The sequence below is a fragment of the Corvus cornix genome, chromosome 20, assembly GCF_000738735.6.
Source record: "Corvus cornix cornix isolate S_Up_H32 chromosome 20, ASM73873v5, whole genome shotgun sequence".
Taxonomy (NCBI): domain Eukaryota; kingdom Metazoa; phylum Chordata; class Aves; order Passeriformes; family Corvidae; genus Corvus; species Corvus cornix.
Window position 1 is genome coordinate 4,695,835 of NC_046349.1, and position 18,986 is coordinate 4,714,820.

General features: G+C 42.6%; 1 long non-coding RNA gene across 23 annotated transcripts in view; it reads left to right on the forward strand.

Annotated features, from left to right (window-relative positions):
* Nucleotides 1–18,743, forward strand: part of LOC109144308 — a 136,668-nt gene extending 117,925 nt beyond the window's left edge. For 20 of the 23 annotated variants that reach the window (XR_005603449.1, XR_002044981.2, XR_005603459.1 and 17 more), the window contains one exon: nucleotides 9,760–14,232. This is a non-coding gene — a long non-coding RNA (uncharacterized LOC109144308). The other 3 variants (XR_005603461.1, XR_005603455.1, XR_005603462.1) reach the window with 3 other exon arrangements.
* Nucleotides 18,744–18,986: the final 243 nt, after the last annotated feature.

The window sequence follows — 18,986 nt, forward strand, 5'->3', positions numbered from 1 at the left end:
ATGGCAGAGAGGTTGTGTACCTCTCTCAGTCTGGCACCTTCTGATAACTCACTGATGATTCAGAAATCACGATCTCAAGTCCAAAATTCAAGGTCTTCCTCTCCAACCTGGGAACAGCTCTGAGGTTCATTCACAGACCATGCAGAGGAGAGCAAACACCAAGTTCAGTTTGAAGAAGCTCAAAGCCTCAAATTTTGGTGGAAGGTCCATCTAGGTCAATGGAGAAGTGGTTCCCAACAGGGAGCATGAGGAAGACCAGCTTAAACTCAACACTTGTATTTTAGGCAGTAGGATGAGGTGAGAGAGATCCTACAATCAGGGCTGGTCTGCAGAGTGGTGTAGATACACAGGCCAAGGTTCAGGACACCTCAGATTGGGCAGTTTCCTGAGGTTTTAGGGCTGATCTTTCTTTCTATTGATGTTTGAAATGGGCACCTTCAGGGAAGCTGTGTGTCCCATAGAAGCTCTGATCTGATTTTGGAGATGCCTTTCTTCCTCCTTTGTAGAAAACCTTGAAACAGCAACTTAGTGATTACCTAAATTTGATTAAATGTGGATCAGGTGAGTCCAGGTCGCTTTTCCTACATAGGGACCAGCCTTCCCATTGGTTCTGCTGGATGTTCAAGCTCCTTGTTTGGGGCAAGGCACCTAAATGCTTTTGTCACCCTGACCTTTACTCTCTGTTCTAATTTCACTTCTGACTTCTTGACTAAGATCTCTCACAAGGGAGAGGAATTAGTGCCCATCACAAGCAAAGCTTTTGCAACATGGGTGACTGCCCACAAGAAACACAGTTGAGACCACCAACTGTTTTATTTGTTTTTCTTCCAATTTCTGCTGATTGAGAAGCTCATGAGATACATCTCATTTCCCTGGAGGTCCCCAGGGAAGCAGTGGTCAGACAGTCCTTTTTCCAGCCTGCCTTGGGCAACGCTGGTAGCCCTGCTAAATTCTGCCTGATTGAGGCCTCATCAATGCTACTGGCAGCTTATTTCTGTCACCAAACTCTTATTATTTGATGGTAAACACTTTAATTCACTGCTATTCAGAGCCAGGTTTGGATAGGTTACATAGAGGAAAATGGTTTAGTGTCCTGAGCTACAGGTTATGGAGAATTAAACTAAAATCTCCAATAAAGGTTTTGGTGCTGGAGGTCCCATTGTGGGTGGGAGCCACTGTACTTTTTGAAAATAGCCTCTGCTCACTGCAGTGCCAGGTGAAGGTTTTTAGATCTATATCTATCTGCAGACCTAAGTTAAAAAGTTTGAGATGTCTTTGGATTTCTCTGCACTATGTTATCATAAATTATAGAATCATAAAATACCCTGAGTTGGAAGGGATACACAAGGATCATCAATGTGCAGGTCCTGGCCCTGCACAGGACAGCCCCAGCAATTCCACCCTGTGCCTGAGTGTGCTGTGTGTTGTGCCCACAGGTATTGCCCAGTGGAAAAGGTAACATCTAAACTGCATCATCCTTTTGCTAATTTGAGCAGGAATTTCAGTCTCCCTTCAAATCCCTCTCTTCCCTGCTTCCTCCAGTTTGAGGGAGGTCAGTAATTTGTTGGTGGCTGTTTAACCTCAGGAGGCCTCTTTGCTTTCCCGTCTCCTACCCCACACAGCCTGAGATGCTCTTGCCAGCAAGCTGAGCTGAGGCTCGCCTCATTTCCTCCCCTGTAATTCCACTCTTGCCTTGGATGAGAAAGGCACTGAATAGATTAAATTTACCTCTTCCTCTGTGTCTGGAGTATCAGTGCTTCCTATGTATGGGAACAGACCAAGTCACATCGAGTTCTAGGAGTGATTCATGTAGAGACAGAGCCTTCACTTTAACTGGACCTTGCATATGAATATCTCAAAGAATTTAAAAATTATAGTTCTGCTGTGTAAATAAAACATGCCAACACTTCTGTTTTATAAAATTTTCTGTGCTATATTTAGGACTTGCCTCTACTGATGTTATTTGGAGTATTTCCACCAACTTTAGTTTGGGCTGAATTATCTTAGAAATAATTTTTGATGGCGTCATTTGTGGTTCTTTGTTGACTTCTTTAATTCAACCTATTTTAATATGAGAAAGGTCTTTGCTTCATAATGCAGGAGGTGCAGCCCAGGCCTGATCCCCATAACCTCACAAGCCAGAAACTGCTACAAGATCAGGTCCACTACAAGTCACAAAATCTATTTTTTATAGAAATGTCTCAATTATCCAGAAAATGTATTTTCATGATGAGGCTAAGGCACAGCATGAACGCCATTTCATGTAAAGCATACAATTAAATACGTGTGTGTGTAGATTATAAAACTGTTTGGGAAAAACAGCTCAAAGATAAACATCCAATGAGTTATTTGTCTGGTAAGATAGCCTGTGTTTATTCTCATTCCAGAGATCCCATGTCCGATCAAACCAGATTTATAACAAGACTTTTAAAATATATGTTATTTTTGGACCAAGAGAATAAAGTTTTCCCCTGCCATGATGCCTACAAAGGGAGCTGGCAATGCCAGGGAACACGATGTGCTGGGACTCCTGCTTATCACAGTTGTTCTCTTTTAGATCTCTTTTATTTCTTGTTTGTTTGTCTCTGTCTCTCTCTTGTCCTACATTTAGATATTAAGCTTCTTGGACAGAATGTGATTTGGCATTTATTTTTCCAACAGTCAGATTTATTCCAGAGGAGTTCTCGATTTGGGACCAATTGATGATGATAGATATTGAGTGTAAGTCACAAAAGAGAGCTCCATAGCTGAGCTTGATGCAAAGAGTGCAACATTAGGAAAGGTTTGGGAAAAAGGACAAATTTCACAGAATCTTGTTCAGTTCCTCTTTCAGTCTCTAATTCTGGATTTCAGGGAAGAGGTGACCACACACAGCCAGCAGAGTTTCCTCCTGGTGATACCTCTGTGAGGAATTAGCCATCCCCGGACACAGCAGGGAGCATTGGGCAACACGTTTATATTTCATGTGACTTTCCTGTGAGTCACATCTCCTTTTGTCACCAGAGCATCCCATCCCACCTCATCTCAGCGCTCTCTTTCTGAGAATGGACTCATCACTTCTAGGTTTCTTTTCCCTTGGCAAGATTCTCCTTCCCTTCACCTGATGCCAGTCCTGGCTTCTTCCTTGGCACCACTGTGGCACATTTATGCATTTGCAGAGCCCAAGTGTACCATTGGAACAGAGTCCTGCACAGAGGTAGGAGGAAGAGGTAGGTTAGAGTGGCACCATTCCCGGAAGACCAGCAGGAGATGGAAAATGTCCATGAACTCACTGCTGTTTTCAGGCAGACTAAATTCTACCTATGTACTCGTGCCTAATGTTGTCCACAGATATTCTGGACCTTCGGGGTTGCCAAACCAATAGGAAACTAAAGCTGCAGTAGGAGAAGTAGATGGAATACAGCTGTTGGAGGATACATGAGCCTGTGTCCTTCACAGTCATGGAACTTACTGGTGCAGCCATGTTTTTTTCTGTTCTGACAATTCTGAAAACAAGCAGAAAACTTTTTTGTGAACAAAATTTTGAGTGCATTCAAAACAATCTGTCTTTAAAAAGTGTGTGAACTGAAAAGCTGTCAGTTCCTTCCGGGGTTAAATGGGAAATTGAATTTAATTTTTGTTCATTTAATTGGTTTTGTTAATTCAATTTTATTTAAGCTTGAAATTAAAAAAAAAAATCAGTGTTTAAAACTATTAATGAAAAATGAAGATATTTCCTTCTGAAAACTTGAAAACTAAACATTTAAATGTTTTATAGTTTGAGAGGGGTATTTTAAACATCTAGATTTTGCAGCAACTTACACTGAGCTGAGGAACATTTTGGTTGATGAGAAATGAGATTTTGGTGAAATCTTTGCTTTAACACTTCGAGCAGCTCTAGGCATCAATCTTGTCTCTCCTCCCTTCCTGAATATACTAAGATACTAGCAAAGACAGGACATGGCTTCACTCAAGACAAGGGCTGTAATATTCTTTGGTCCTAAGCTGACCTTCACAAGTAGAAGAAAAGCGTCATCATCTGTTACTTGGAAATTTTAACTTTTTAAGGGGTTATAATATGAAAGTGTCCATACTGCTGCCAGGAAGGCAAAGGGTCTGAGGAAAAAGGGAATCTGGATTCTCTGAATTAGATGGGACAGTGTGTGGCTGATATTCCCGAGAAGTGCAGTTAAAGTGCTGGAAGCAAGGTTAATAGTTGGACCTTTACTTGGAAGTAGGCCAGTAGAAAAGATATAAACGACCACATAGAGTGGAAGGTGAGCAATTAAAATTTCTTTAGAACATGAAGGCTGCTGGTCCTTCTCCAGGATATCAGGGTCAAGTCCAGGTTCACACTCACTGTTGGGCTGTACCTCACTGTGTAAGTCACAAACTCATTTGGAGAAGTCATTCAGTGAAATAATTTGCCATTCACCTAGGATGACCCATGGATGTCCTGGGATGTCCAAGAATGCAATATTATTTCTTTAATAAGAGGGAAGAGGCACTGAACCAACAGAGAGACATGTTTGGTGCATGTGCTTCTCATGTGCAATTCATATGTGATCTGTTAAAACCATGAAATATGGGAAAAAATGAACCCATGTGTCTGGAAAGCAGAGTCAGTGTCTGACAGACCTCAGTTGTGACTTGAACAATAGAGAACTTTAGCTGTGGTGCGTCTGTGGTGCATCTCTACTCCCAGTGCTCTACTGGTTTGTTTTTATTTTTTTTTTCACTGCGCACAAAACTGAGGGGTTCTTTTCCATTTGCAGACTGAGGAGAACTTCTGTTGGAAAGTGTGGTTTCAAGTAGTTTAAAGAGTTTCTTTAACACCTTTCCCACTCCTTCTTACTGCTGAATGTTTTATGTTACCTTGATACCATAAAGATCCTGTGACTACAATCTTTTGATTATACCTACTACAGATTGTAAGCTCTCATCATGATGTGATAATATTTGGCAAGTGGTGACTTGTAAGGGTGCAGTTTTGAGTAAATAAAAAGAATTCTGGGCAAGATTCAGCCTTCAGGAGAGCAGAGCTGTCTCTCTGCAGTGGTTATAGTGACAAATGTAAAACATTTGTACAAAGGGAATAGATTAGTCACCAGCTGGTATTATAAGCCTTTCACATTATTTAATGACCAGAGTGGGCTTTAGGCAGCCAAGCAGGAGACTGTATGGCCCCTAAGTGCCTCTTACAGCCTAGTAAAACCAGGGCACGATCTTACCCTCTCTTATCTCTAATGCTACTTGTGAAACAAAACATGCTGGTATTTGGCTTGCTAACCATAGATGCAAACCACCGGAGGGCTTAAGGGTGTTTCATTAGATCTCCATTAAAAATGAACAATCCGTTTTTAAAAAATAATCAGAATCCACAGAGCAAAGCATCACAGTATAAAACTACCCAGTCCTCTTTGCCTTTCCCGTGAATATATGTGTGTTTTGCTCTTAATTTGTGACCCTTGCAACTTTTGGGAGTGGCAGAATACTTTTATTGATTTATCCATGTATTTAAATGGAGTTTTACAATCCTGCACAGATCTGGGCACAGGCTTGTGAAAGAGAGCTAGCAAAGGCTCGGGCCTGGTGGTGTTTTGTTCTGCTTTTAGGTGCAATTTTATCCATTGCTCTGCAGCTGCACGTTCCTCTTGTAACAGCCAGGTTCTCCAGACCATGTGCCTGGGAGAGTTTGCAAGTTGCCAGGCTAGCTAGAGATGATTGTGTCTGGCAGAATGTCTGTATGGGATTGGTGCTAAAGGCAAAGCATGTGCAGTGCTATCGAATGCTGCTGGAAACGGGAGACCTGGCTGGAGCCTCGCACCGTTCATGATCCAAGGGATGGTGGTTCTGAAGTGACAGTCAGCTTGATAGTGGTTTTAAAGTATTTTCCCTTAGAAGAGACAAGTCTGGTGCATATCTAAAGCAAACTCTAAGAGAATTTCAGACAGATGAACTTTGGAGGTTTGGTTTGGGGTTTTTTTTTGGCTTGAGATTATTGAGGCAAATATGAGGGTGGTTAAATCTGAAAGCTTCTCTGATCTGTGTTAGCACCACCTACTAGTGAGATATCTACATGTAGCTGCCAAAGACAGGTCCCTACCACCGTGATTAAAAGGAAAATAGGCAAATACTAAGATGTATTGGGAGATCAACAAAGAGTTTTTGGAGTCTACACTCATCAGGAAGAAGACGAAATGCTAGTGAGATGCTCTACATAGTGTCATTGAGACCTTGGGGAAGCAAGTGGCAGCAAGCTGAAGTCATCAGGGAACCAAATTCAAAGCAGTGGTTTGATACAGCACCCATGTTCAGCACAGGGATCTTCAGCCTTGCTCATTCAACAGCCTCAAACTAATTAGAAAGTTTCTTGCCTTAATAAGCTCCACTTTCACACGCTGCTCTGTCTCAGTCACAGGGCTCGTCATTGTCAGAAAAAAGGGGCCATATTCTGCAAACATTTACAATTACTCTGCTCTCCCAAGCTGTCTTTGGAAAGCAGGTAAATACCAAAGTTCATGAACATTTGTAGTGTTGGGATCTTAACATGGAGTGACTGAAACCATTTTCTTTTTAGCTGTCTGTTTCATCAACATGAGTTGAGAATTCAAGATCTCAAAATACTTGGCAAGCAGATAGCTTCAGCATCCGTGGGCATAACCTGACTTAAACATACTGAAAAACTTTGTTTGATCTTTAGTCTCTAAGGTGCTATTTGTTTATGTATAGACAAATCCACATTTTGAAATGAAAAAGTTGGTTGTACTAAGAAAAAAACTAGGGATTATGGTGCCTAAGTGTGTTATCACCGTATTTAACTCCACGTGGCCTTTCTAATTACCATTTCCCTGGTTTGGGACGCCTGTTGCTGGGGGAAGGAGCAGGATGTGCTGTGAGCTCTCTCGCCCAGCGCTGGGCCAGGGGCTCGTGCCGGTGGCCGAACGTGCTGGCTTTGCACGGCACTGCTGATGAAGTGAGCGTGTGCTGCTGGCTCTGAAGTGAAAACAATCACTCTGAAATCGCAGGGCTTCCTTAGAAATGTAAAAAAATGGGGTGGGAGCATAAGTTAATTGTGCTTTTACACACTGTTATACTTGTCAGTGTGCCAGGCTCTACATTTCTTCCAAGGGCGAAATGAAAACTCCAAATTCATGTGGTTATGAAACAATTTCAGTATGAGCACTCAGCAAAGAATTATAAAGTGGGAAAGATACAGTCCTGTGTCACAGCTGGTTGAGAAGGGTCTGCATTGATCAAGGCTTCTTCCAGCTTCGAGGAGTCTTTTGAAGTGTATTGAGACCATTGTCTGTCTGTATGTTGAATGTATATAAGGTCCTACAGAAAAGCTGATTTGTTACGACATAGCTCTGATCAGGAGATGAGGCAACTAGCAGAAGGCAGCACCATCATTCCAATAAAACTTGTTTCTCTGCAGCTGGAGATTTAGGATATCAGTCTGTTTTGCCCTGATTTACACCATGATAAATTCATACATTGGAAACTGGGCATGGCAAGAAATCACAGGTACTGCAGGGGACTTCTAGAGAAATAATGATCTCAGTGGGAGACAAAACAAGGACCAAACACCATTTTCTCTGCTGGAGTAGTGGAGCTTGAGGTACCTGAAGTCCTCTGTAAGCTAAGCTGGGGTCAGGCCCTCTTGGTTTAAGTCCTGAAACCGAGGGAGTGAGGCACCATTTTAAAATCACAGTATAAACCCTTGTGATTTTGTTCTGAGCCTCATGTACTTCATAGAGGCTGGATTTCCAAGGTCATTTGCATCACCAAGAAGGGAGAACAGTCTCACATGAGTATCTCATTGGACAAATAGCATTTTGCTCATTTTTGTTATTTGAGTCAAGGGAGAAAAAAATGCAGAAGGAGGGGGTCAAAATATCCCGAGGCTAAATCCAAACGAGCAAATCCATATTAAAAAAAGGAGTGTTCCTGAAATTATCACATGCAAATCTACTCTGTTCACTACATAAACTCAAATCCTTAAAGCTGTGTTGTAGCCTAACTCTCACTTGGATTCTTAACTCCCATTGATAACACCATGTGCTAATTCAGGCACCCAGGTTTCCGTGTACTGTTCTTACCATGAAGAACAGTTGGTCTTGAGGGAAAACATTTACATAGATGACAGCTATTTTCAGGAAAATGAAAAGTACTGGGTGGAAAAGGGGGTTTTGACATTGTGTGAAATATGGGGTTTACACACAGTAGTTTTTGCTATGTGTATATAAATTGGTGATTTACCATATATTGATTCACACACCATTTGTAAGTGTCTAATTTATTTATTTATAGAGATGTATGAAAACCATGGGTTGAAAAGCAGTTTGCATAACATCTGGTATGTCAACAATGTAACCTTTCAATTTACTTGTTGGTAAAAATGTCAATATAATGAACCTGAACTCAGCATTGGTTTACACAAATTTCCTGGCAGACAAAGCAGTAATGATTTGCATGTCAGTGTAAGTGACATGTGCCCTCCAGTTTTAAGTAGTTTACACAGCTAAGAGGGATAAAAAGGGTAGAGCACAGGGCTGGTTCCTCACGTAGTTAGGCTGGCAGGAAAAATCTCATGTATTTGTGCGGCGTGAAATATTTAATCTCATTTTGACTTCTGATTTTTCAAATGTTTTCTGAGTTTTTTCTGAGTTTTCATTGAATCTGCTTTGGGTTTTTTGGTTTTTTTTTTTTTGTTTTGTTTGTTTGTTTGTTTGATACACGTAAAAAAGATAAGAGAAAAAAGACCTTAAGTTGGTTTCAAGTACTTTCATAATTTATGTATGTTCTACAGACAAAGATGTACTGGGATGTGATAGAGGAATCCAATGGATTCCATAATGCTCTTAATAAGATGCCAACAGGAATGACAGCAATAATACATTGTTTACACCTTTTGTATTACTGCCTGTACAAGATGAGTCATAGAAATCACATCACTTTCTTTTTCACTCTGTGACTCACTGCCCAGCAATTTTGAAGCAGAAAAATAATAAGTGCTGTTGATATTGAATAGTAAAGAACCTCGCTTAAGTGTGGAATCAAAGTCCATGGATGGTATCAGGTGTTCCTCTTTATTTTAGGGAGTGCAGGTTTGCCCAGAGAAGACATTGCCCAGCTCCTCTCAACAAATTACCTGTGTGAAAAGGCAGCAGACTTGGTCTTAGGAAAGTGCTGGTTATCTCCTTCCTCCTCTCCTGCCCTGGCTTTCCATCCCAAAGGTCTGCTTTGAGATTTGAATTTCCATCAAGTTACCAAAAAACAAACAAAAAAAAAGGTGGAAGAGGGAAGGAGACATTTACTTGAACACTTGGTGTGTGATTTTTCTTCTTCCTTTCTTTTGTGTTTAGTTTTACAGCTCCAGATGCTACCTGCTTCCCATTTTTCTGCCCACACTATCCAGTTTGGATCTGACTTGGGGGGTGTATGTGAGAGGGAGAGGGTCACAGGGAAAGCTTTGTGCATCTGTCATTATCTGATAGCTTAAAAAAAAATTAAACCATATATAGGCCCACACTCAAAGCTAAGAAAAGGAAACTTACCAGCTTTTCCACAACTTGATTTCTTTTCTGTTGTCAAAGATTTCTCATATCTCAATGAATACACAGCCTGAGCCAATGCCAGCTGCTTGTAAGAGCTCCTAAAGTTTTTTCAATCTTTCTATTCTAGTCACTGAATACATTTTCTGTTTATCCATCATTAATATTTCCTTTATACGGATTTAAAAAAATACTGTGGAATGATATTTTACTTTTATTCCAGTTGGCCAAACTCCATCGTGGCAGCCTGCAGCAGATCCAGTAGCCCTGGGTGAGATGTGAGCCCCGGCCCCTGCAGCTCCTGAGTGGAAGTTGCTGCTGGAGCAGAGCTCGCCCTGACTCCCTCAAACCAAGTTTTGGTTAAGGAAACACAGGCCAGAAAGGATCTGCAGTGAATCCAACAGGGATGTGCACCACAGTGCCTGGCATGCAAACCTTGCAGTGGGGCACCTTTTCTCTGCAATCTAGCCACATCCTGAGATACTCACAGATTTCACAGGATTCGATGATCTGACTTTTAAAAATTGCTTTATTAAAAATTTATTAACTCTTTGTGTGACACTTCTGATTACCTATTTAGGCAGAGCTTTTTATTAATACATGACAAGCTTTAGGCAAATGCTTTTTTTTGGCGGGAGCTTTTTAGCAAAATGAACAAATTCAGTGTCCTGTCTGGCAGATAAGATGCACCTGAAAGTATAGGTGAGAGAACCTCTAAAAAAGTTCTGGGGAACAAGGGGAATGCTGGGGAATATTGGGCAGGGCAAGGCAGATCAGGATAAGGCTGAGAAAAAATGTATGCATTTATACAGAGGTAATACTTAAAAGATCACTAGTTACACAAAGGTAGCACAGCTAAGGACTTTATTGGCTGCTGGGCATTATTTTCATGTACCTAATAACAAAACCTCTATAAATATCCGAACGGCGCTGAATTTTTTATATCTGTTTATTTATTTGCATGGGACTCCTGCAGCGTTTTCCCTCCAGCTGTGTCGACTCAGGACCCCATCTAGCTGGGACTCTGTGTAACATTCCACACAACACAGCATTATTTAGAGTCCCAGGCACACTTCCCACCACATAAAAATCAAACTGAGTTCTCACAGGTCATGTTGCTGGCCTGGCTGGTACAGTCCTCAAAAGGTCTTTCCCCTTTCCCCCTTTTGTTGGTCAGTTGCCCCTTTTTTCATCATTTGTATTGGAAAGAGGACATGACTGAGTTGAAGCTGAAATCCCATTGAGTTTCTTTGCTGTGCAGCCAAAACCTGCTCAGCCCTCTTTCCCTCTCCTGTATTTTCGCTGTAATGTTAACTTTCTCTGCTCCTTGTTTACACAGATGGAGGCAACACATTCGATTGCAAAACCAAAAGCACACACAACTGCATCTCCAAACCTTCGGTGCATACAAGTGGCCTGCTCCCCCTGACCTCTCATTTCTCAGCTTTAGATTAAATCCCAGATTTCAGCTTCTCAACCTCAGGCTCCTGGAAAGGCATGAAGCCCTTGAGCCTTTGAAAGATGTGAGCCACTTGACCACTCTTCTTCATTTTAATGCTTGTTTATCTTTTCTACTTTTTCATGCTCTGGACTATTAACAAGACAAGAAAGTGCTTTTCAGGCTGCACAAACACTGTCATGTCAGCTGAGCTCTCCTGATGCACAGGCTGCAGTTGCCAATGTGTGCACACCAGATGGGTTTCTGGGGGATACTGGGCCCAGCATTCAAACCCCATCAGCACATGATCATCCATGGAGAACAGAGCTGCTTGCATTTATGTTTCCAGCAGTGCATGAAGACTGAAAGCAACGCCACTGATTAATGTGCATTGGGAAGGAAAGGCCCAGTAGCCACCTCCAAACGCCCTGAGAGACACCTTGTGCCGTAAAGGAAAGAGGAGTGACTAGGGGAGAGTTTGACCTGACTGGAAGTGGGGTGGGCAAGAGAATAACAACAAAAAAAAAAGTTTAGGGCAACAGTTAGTTCAGAGAAGAGGCTCAGGGTCGAGTTTCATTTTAAGGTTCTGATTTATCTGAGTTGAGCATGGCATCAGCTGAAATTCAGAACGAAACTAGGACACAAACTTAATTGCAAAACCAGCTGAAACCACAGGATGCAGTCACAGAAAATTCTCACTCGTTTGAGGCTGGCATAGGGTTTCACGGAGCTTCAGCAGGAGGTTTTGGGGGCCCCAAAATAGATTCAGGGAGTTAAAATTCAGTTGCTTTCCCAAATTCAGCCCTGGCCTGAGCAGAAGTGGAGAAGGGGATGATTAGAGAGTATCCACGCAAGTAGGAGTGATGGCTAGCTAGCACATTGCTTGTCCACCTAACAGTGAGATTTGCAGGGGTTATGTTGTAACTGTTGGTGTAAACAGACATGGTCATCCTAAAATACCTCCATCCAACGCCGTGGCCATGAGTGACACAGAAAACCGAAGGTCAACAGCTGTTTCTCTTGCAAAAAAGAGTGAACCAAGAACCTCAGACCTGTGGAGACTGGCCAGCCACAGCTCTCACGCTGCTCTTCTAATTGTCAACTGCCGATGGCCGATTCCTGGAAATAACCAGGGAGAGAGAGGCCTGTGCCTGACATGAACAGACTTGTGGTTTCACTGAAAAGCCAACACAACAGCCCAAAGCCAGTCATTCCAGCAGCATCGCTCCTTCGCCTGACACCGTCTCTCTGCTGCTCCCTGAGAGAATATTTTCTGCTACAGACATTTATCCCACTTCAGATTTCACTCCTCCTGCCACTATTCTGGTTTTGTCTAGAAAGGCAGACTTTGTCTGGCTCTCAGCAGCCTGAAGTGCATTTTTTCCTATACTGGATTCAGACAGGAATCCTGTGGGATGGGTCAAGGCCCAGGAAGGTGTTGCACAGAGACTCCTTCACATGGGTGCTCCCCCGGAACTATTGGGGAGTTCCTCCGCCTTGCTGTGACACCCTCATTCCACAGGGGATGGATCTGCAGGGGAGGAGCTGCAGAGTTTTTAGCTCTTCATCGTATTTTGGAAAGCAAAAAATATTTGAGATATGGGAGACATGTTGCCTTCAGCTCTAAACTGTGCTTTCCTTGGTTATCTAAAGGCATGGGAACTTCGTGAGGCCTGATCCTGTGCACACTGGCGGAAGCTGAGGATCTGAAGCAAAGCCTGTTTATTCCAGAACAGCAGCTCCTGTTAAGCTGAGTGGGGTTTTGGGCAGCAGAGAGGTGAATCTCATTTCTGGGATAGGTGAGCTGTTGAAACATGCAGGATTTTCTGCTGCCTTTGGCATTTGGAGTTAATGGGTTTGAAACTTCTTTTCACTTCTGCTTTTTGTGTGCATGCTTGGTGTGATGCACTTATGGTGTGGAGTTTTGCAATCGGGAGATTTCCCCATCAGTTTGGGTTTGTTTCTCTGATTTTTACAAGGGATGAACAGGCTCTCGCTTCAGGGCAAAGCAGACAGTAGTATATCAGGGCAGGGAAATCCAAGAAAAATAGTATCTGAATACTATTTGTCTTGCAAGCACATGTAGGCGTTTATTATTTCTGAGGGCTCTCTTGTCAGTCAGACATTGAACAATCATGACATCTGTTGTAAGTTACTGTCCCCCAGAGTCTCTTCACACAGTTTGGAGTTTGCTTTTTCAAATCCACCACAAATAAAGCCCAGAATTATCTCCCTGTCCCCACAAAGGCAAGTGGGAACCTCCTGGGGAAATGCTGCAGACTGCAAGGAGGTAGAGAGGTTTAGCAGAGGGGGCTGTTTGGGTCCTCTCTGCCTTACCATGGATTGAGCAATGAACCCCCCAGTTCACACCATCAGGCCCCTGAGGCCCACAGGAGATGATACAATGGTCATTTCATAAAAAAAATAACAAAGACCAAGTGCAAAAGCTGACCTACAGCTCCAAACTTTCAGAGCCATTATCCTGCACTGTGTCGGGGATCCCTGTGTTGGTGTTCACAGGTTTGCATGTTGTTGGTGCCTCCCACACTGCTGCTGGGAGCTGGGAAGGCCACAGCCAAGTCAGCTTTCCCTTTCAGCCCATCTGCCTGTATCGGGGAAGAAATACTGTCTGTTTGTTTAGGTGAGATATTAGTCTGCCCCCGGAGCTCCAGGTCACTGTAAATGTAACACAAGCCCTATTTCCTGTTAGGAAAGGGGAAAAAATATGCCTGTGAATTGTCTCTGATGTGCTGCCAATTGTCAGGGAAGATTCAATTTGGTGGAGAATTACTGTGCTCTTAAAGAGTTGCACCGGTGACGGAGATTTAGGGCAGCTGCTCCTTCCAGAAATGGGAGATTTGTCTTTGATTTTCACAAAACCAGGATTGTGACTTGTAGCAAGTTGCCCACTCCACATGGCATGAATGGCTTGGAGGGGAGGCTGAAAGAGTGGCTCAGGTTAATGGCACCATGGTGGGACAAGAAGGGGACACCTGTGCATGGCTGAAGGAGGGCTGGGCAGAGATTTGGGGTGAGGCTGGCAGGTGCTGGGGTAAAGCTTTCTGTCAGTGTTGCACTATGGTAAAGGAGAAATGGTGTTTTCTTGCCACCTAGCCAAAAAGCCAGACCAAAAGAGACAAGAATTTGCTCTGTGTGTGTGATGCACACATGTGTTCACTGCTAATCCAATAAAGCAAATATGTGACCTGTGGAATGACCCAAAGCTGTTACAATAAATAATGCTACAGATCACTCATATATTTCTCTTTCTTTTGCATCTGTTGAACCTTCCACAAAAGAGAACATCTAAATCATGTTAGCCTTAGTGACAGAGTAATTGTTAACTAAAATCTGTATAATCCATAAAAATAACCCTAAAGAGATTTAATATTTATTCATTTTACTACTGCAGCAAATAATAGTTTGGTTGGCCAGAGACCAGGATAAATGCAGAAAAGCAATTTTAAGGGATATAAGGCATGCATTTTTGCCATTTGGTTCCCCCTCCTAGTTGTTTTTACAGAGCTAGAGCAGCAACTGGGTGCGAGTGAGCTGAGGGCCAACACTCTGTTTCTCTCTGCAGTGCTTGCAGGTAACAGCTCACTGTGGCCACTATCTCCCAATCTCCAGGCACTCTCCCTGGTACTGTCTGGGTATCACTGAATCAGCCAGGGCACGCCCAGCATCAGCAAAATTATCCTCCCTGCGGTCCTTGGAAATGGGGTAACTCCTGTGCTACAGTCCAGGCTTCCAGGCAATCTGTGGAGGTGGAACATGTTCTCTCCAGCCGTTTTTAAAATTCATCAAGGTTTTTCCTGGAGCGCTGGAGCTCGGCAGGGCGGCTGAGCCCGAGCCCGTCTGCGGCTGGGTTGCAGTGTGGTCGTACACATTCCCAGGGCTGCGCCGTGGGGACATTCCCAGCCCTTCCACTTTGTCCAGAGGTTCCTTCCTCTGTGGAAAACGCAGAAGCTGCTCCAGGTATAAATAAAGATTTTTGTTCTCCTTCTTCTACTGTGCCTCTGTGTTTCAGAGTAATGCTGTTGGAGCAAAAAATTTAAAATGCAACGTCTTGTTCCATGAAATGCTGCTTAGCAGAGACACGGGGTCAAAAGCCAGTGCTGCAGCCCAAACCAGGGCTTGTGGCTTCTCTGTCAGCTGCTGCAGTCCCTGCATGGGACCAGTCTCTCTCCCTGCCCCTCTCAAACACTTGCTGAACCCATCCTGATAGAGCTGATTAGTTGATTATTTCTCTCCTGTTCCTTTCAGCCTTTCTTTGGCCGCCTCCTAAATATCTCCCTGCATTCCTCATGCTTCCCCTCTTTGCATGTCTGCAACCACAAACATATGTAATAATAACTATATTTTATATCTGTACACTAACATTGAGGGAAATAAGTGATTTGTAGTTTTGCACTAAATGAAGGTAGAAGGGTATTAACAAGAAGCAAATTGTTAGGAAAGCCCCCTCTTTCCATCTGCCTTGCCTGTATCCAGAAATTTCCTTTAGAGATTGCTTCTTCTTTCCAGTCATCCTAAATCCTATTAATCCCTTTTTTTATTTTTTAGTCAATTGAAAAAAAATGCCATTATTGCTAAGGAAGTTTGAGATCTACTTAGAAAGGGTAAAATGGATTTAATCTGGTCCTTGTGTGTAAATACATTTTAAGCTTCTTGGTCTGTCTGCACCAAAGATGTCAAAACGTAATCCTTTAAAGCCAACGGAAGTGATAGATCCTTTAATAGACTTTCTAGCCTACTGCTCTAAAATACTTCCTACATTGAAAAATATATGTTCACAGGAGACCAGTATTGTTTAGGACATAGGTGGGCATATCTGAAATACCCAGGCAAAAAGCGCCTGCTACTACAGTGCCTTGAACTGTTGGGAAGAATAGCTATTACTCACTAAATCTAGTATCCAGTTCCTGGGGAAAAGACCTTTTCTCCTGAAAACACCTGCAGGATAAAGTTTATTCCCCTTTTGTCAATCTGAGTAACAAAGTAAGGATGCTATAACAAATGATGGCAGGGGCTGAAAAAGATGTAAGAGGATGGAAAAGAAATCATTAATTCACTGCACCAGCTCTGATAATAGCCAGCAGATCCCAGACTGCCAACACATCTCTTTTATCCGTGGGTTTATCTCCTCTTGGGCGCTGTTTGTTTTGTTTGGGGTTTTTTTGGGTTTGTTTGGTTTCGGTTCTTTTCCTTCCAGCATCTCTGAATCTTGTCCCTTCTGTGAAAAGCCCCAGATACACAAGAGTGCCCATCTTTATCTCCTGCAAAAGTGTTTCCTAAAATTCTGCCTCTGCTCCTCCCCTGGCTGCGATGGGCTGGGGCTCCATTGGTAGCCCAGGGAAAACAGCTTAACAAGGTTACCACAGTGTCACTCTGAAAGTAGCCAGCAACTCTTTGCAGTTTATTATTCATGCTGTTAAGTATGACCTGGAAATTTGTATCTTTGTATAACCAGATGTCAGTTCCTTCAATTCCTACAAAGCCACTCTTTTTCTCCCCTTCCCCCTCCCTCACTGGCTATCCAGAGATGTGAAAAACGAACAACGTGAGTTCATGCTCCTGACAAGATGATTACTGTCAGGAATATACAAGCTGTGGTTTTTCCTTTCTGCATCTTGAAAGTGAAGAAAAAAGGCCTTTGATTTATCTAGAGTTCTGTTATTCTTTTTTTCGTCTTTGAGCTAGTAAAAGGTGTCATTATATTATCACACTTGTGTCCCTTCCATGTTTATCCTGGCCCATATTCCACTCTGCAACAACAAGAACATAAAACATCCCATGAGAAACTCTAGGTTAAGTTTGTTTGACTTATTTTTTTTAACCTATGTTGTAATCAGGATTGTTTTGCTAACTTAGTTCACCGAGGTAGTTTTTGGTAAAGGCTAAGATTTGCTTAAGTGGCCAGAAAGAAAATACATATGACTGGTTTATGCCTTGCCACCCTGAATTGTAATGTTTTGTTTATTATGACTTTGGGCATGTTTTATTGGTGAGTGGAGAGGTCACAGCCTCACATTTGAAACTTGTATTTGTGCTTTACAGGTTCTGGGATTTGAAACCACAGGCAGTCACTGAACTTTTTGACTGCCTTAGGTAGCTGTGACCAAGTGGCCAGACCAGGTCCTCTCCTCTGCGGTCACCCTGCTGGGAGCAAAATGTGACATTGGCTTGGGACAGGAGGTCTCCTGAGGAGCACATGAGGCTGAAATAGCCCCACTGCAGTGTACTCTGCTCTCCTCATTCCCAGCCTCTTGTCATTTTTAATGTTCTTAAATCCTGAGCTTTCTAGTCAGTCTGTTCTTTTGGAAATAAATGTTTTTGGAAAGAAATGTATGTTCATACCCCATGTAGAAAATATGGCAAAGGTACGCCCAACTTCTGTAGTGGTGGATCCAGTTATAACAACTCAGTAGAAAAGATTCTTCATTCTACAAATGGAAAAATGGTTTTGGGATGTTTCCAATGCCTTGTACTTCCAAAGAATCCAGTGGTGGAACAAAGGTGCCTTCACTTCAAGGGTTTTAGCCTCCGATTGCTCAGTGAGAGCAGTAGCATTGCCAGGTAACACCTGGAGATGTGGCAAGCATGGAACGATCTGAGGCAAATTTGCTTTAAATCTGTTTAAAGTAAGAGGCAAATTTTTCCATATAAAGGATTCAGTGGAGTGGGGGATGTTAAGGTGTGTGCAGAACAGCCACATGCTAATTGTTGTGCTGTTTGATTTACAAGCTGAGCAATTATGGTGTAACACAAACATGTGGACTCACTGATCTTAAAGGTCTTTTCCAGCTTAAACCACTCCATGATTCCACATTTCTACTGCAGTCAGTGGCCTTGCAGCATTCCCCTCTGGATGCTCAGTGTGCAGATTGTTTACTGCCAGATATTTCATGTCCAGCCTGTGCCAGGGGTGTTCAAAATGAGCTCAGTCTGAGGTCCCCACCCCTGGAGGTGTCAAGGCCAGGCTGGATGGAGCTTGGAGCACCCTGGTCTAGTGTAAGGTGTCCCTGCCAGGGGGGATTGGAGTGAAAAGATCTTTAAGGCCTCTTCCAACCCAAACCATTCTATGATTTTTCCATTCTTCACATACACTGCGTGTCCATGGCAGATGCCAAATTCAAAGCAGCATCTGAGAAAAAATGAGTTCTCACCAACCTGATGGACTGTACCTGTTTGATAGTGGGGAAAACTGAGGTCCAGAGAATTCATTGACTGCATTATGCCCACAGGAACTCCCAGACTGATGGTTTTCTGCCACTCTCTCCTAAATCCTATTAATCTGATGGCATTTTATGCCACTAATACTAATGGTACCAAAGTTCATGCAGCTATTCCCTCACAAAACAAATATTGCAGTGAAACTACTATAACAGCCCACCCCTGCTGACCACCATCAACTGGTAAATTGCCTTAAATATTTCTAAATTCAGTATGTTCAGTTTCATCCCTCTGTTTGAAGACTCCTTCTATGAATTACATTTTTTTCCAGGCTTTGGTGGGATGGTTAAAAGAGCTGAATTAGTCTGTAGATTCACCCTGGGGAGATCCTTGTTCAGTTCTCACCTCCAGTTGTTTTGTTCTAGGTAACATGAATAAGCTACTGAGGATCAGCCTTTTGACCTCTTTTTGTGTCTTGAAAAGAGTAAACAAAGTGAAATTTTCCTGCTTAAACTGAATGATGTCTTCAAATGTACAACTAATACGTCATAAATACAATGAAAATACACAGTTTTCTTGCCAAAATATGTATCTTTCCTTCCACTGTCTGTGTTTTCTGATGTTATTTTTGTCATGACCATTTACTAAATATATATATACACATTCTTCTTATTTACTTCAGTTCCCAGCCCCAATATTTCTTGTGGTTTGTCCAGAATTACACAAATAATTCATAGTTCATCCCTGAGAGCAAAGATGTGGCTGAAAGCCACCTGAGGGAAGGGATCACCCACGGACTCCATGAGGGCAGATGTTGATGGGCTGTGCTGGACACA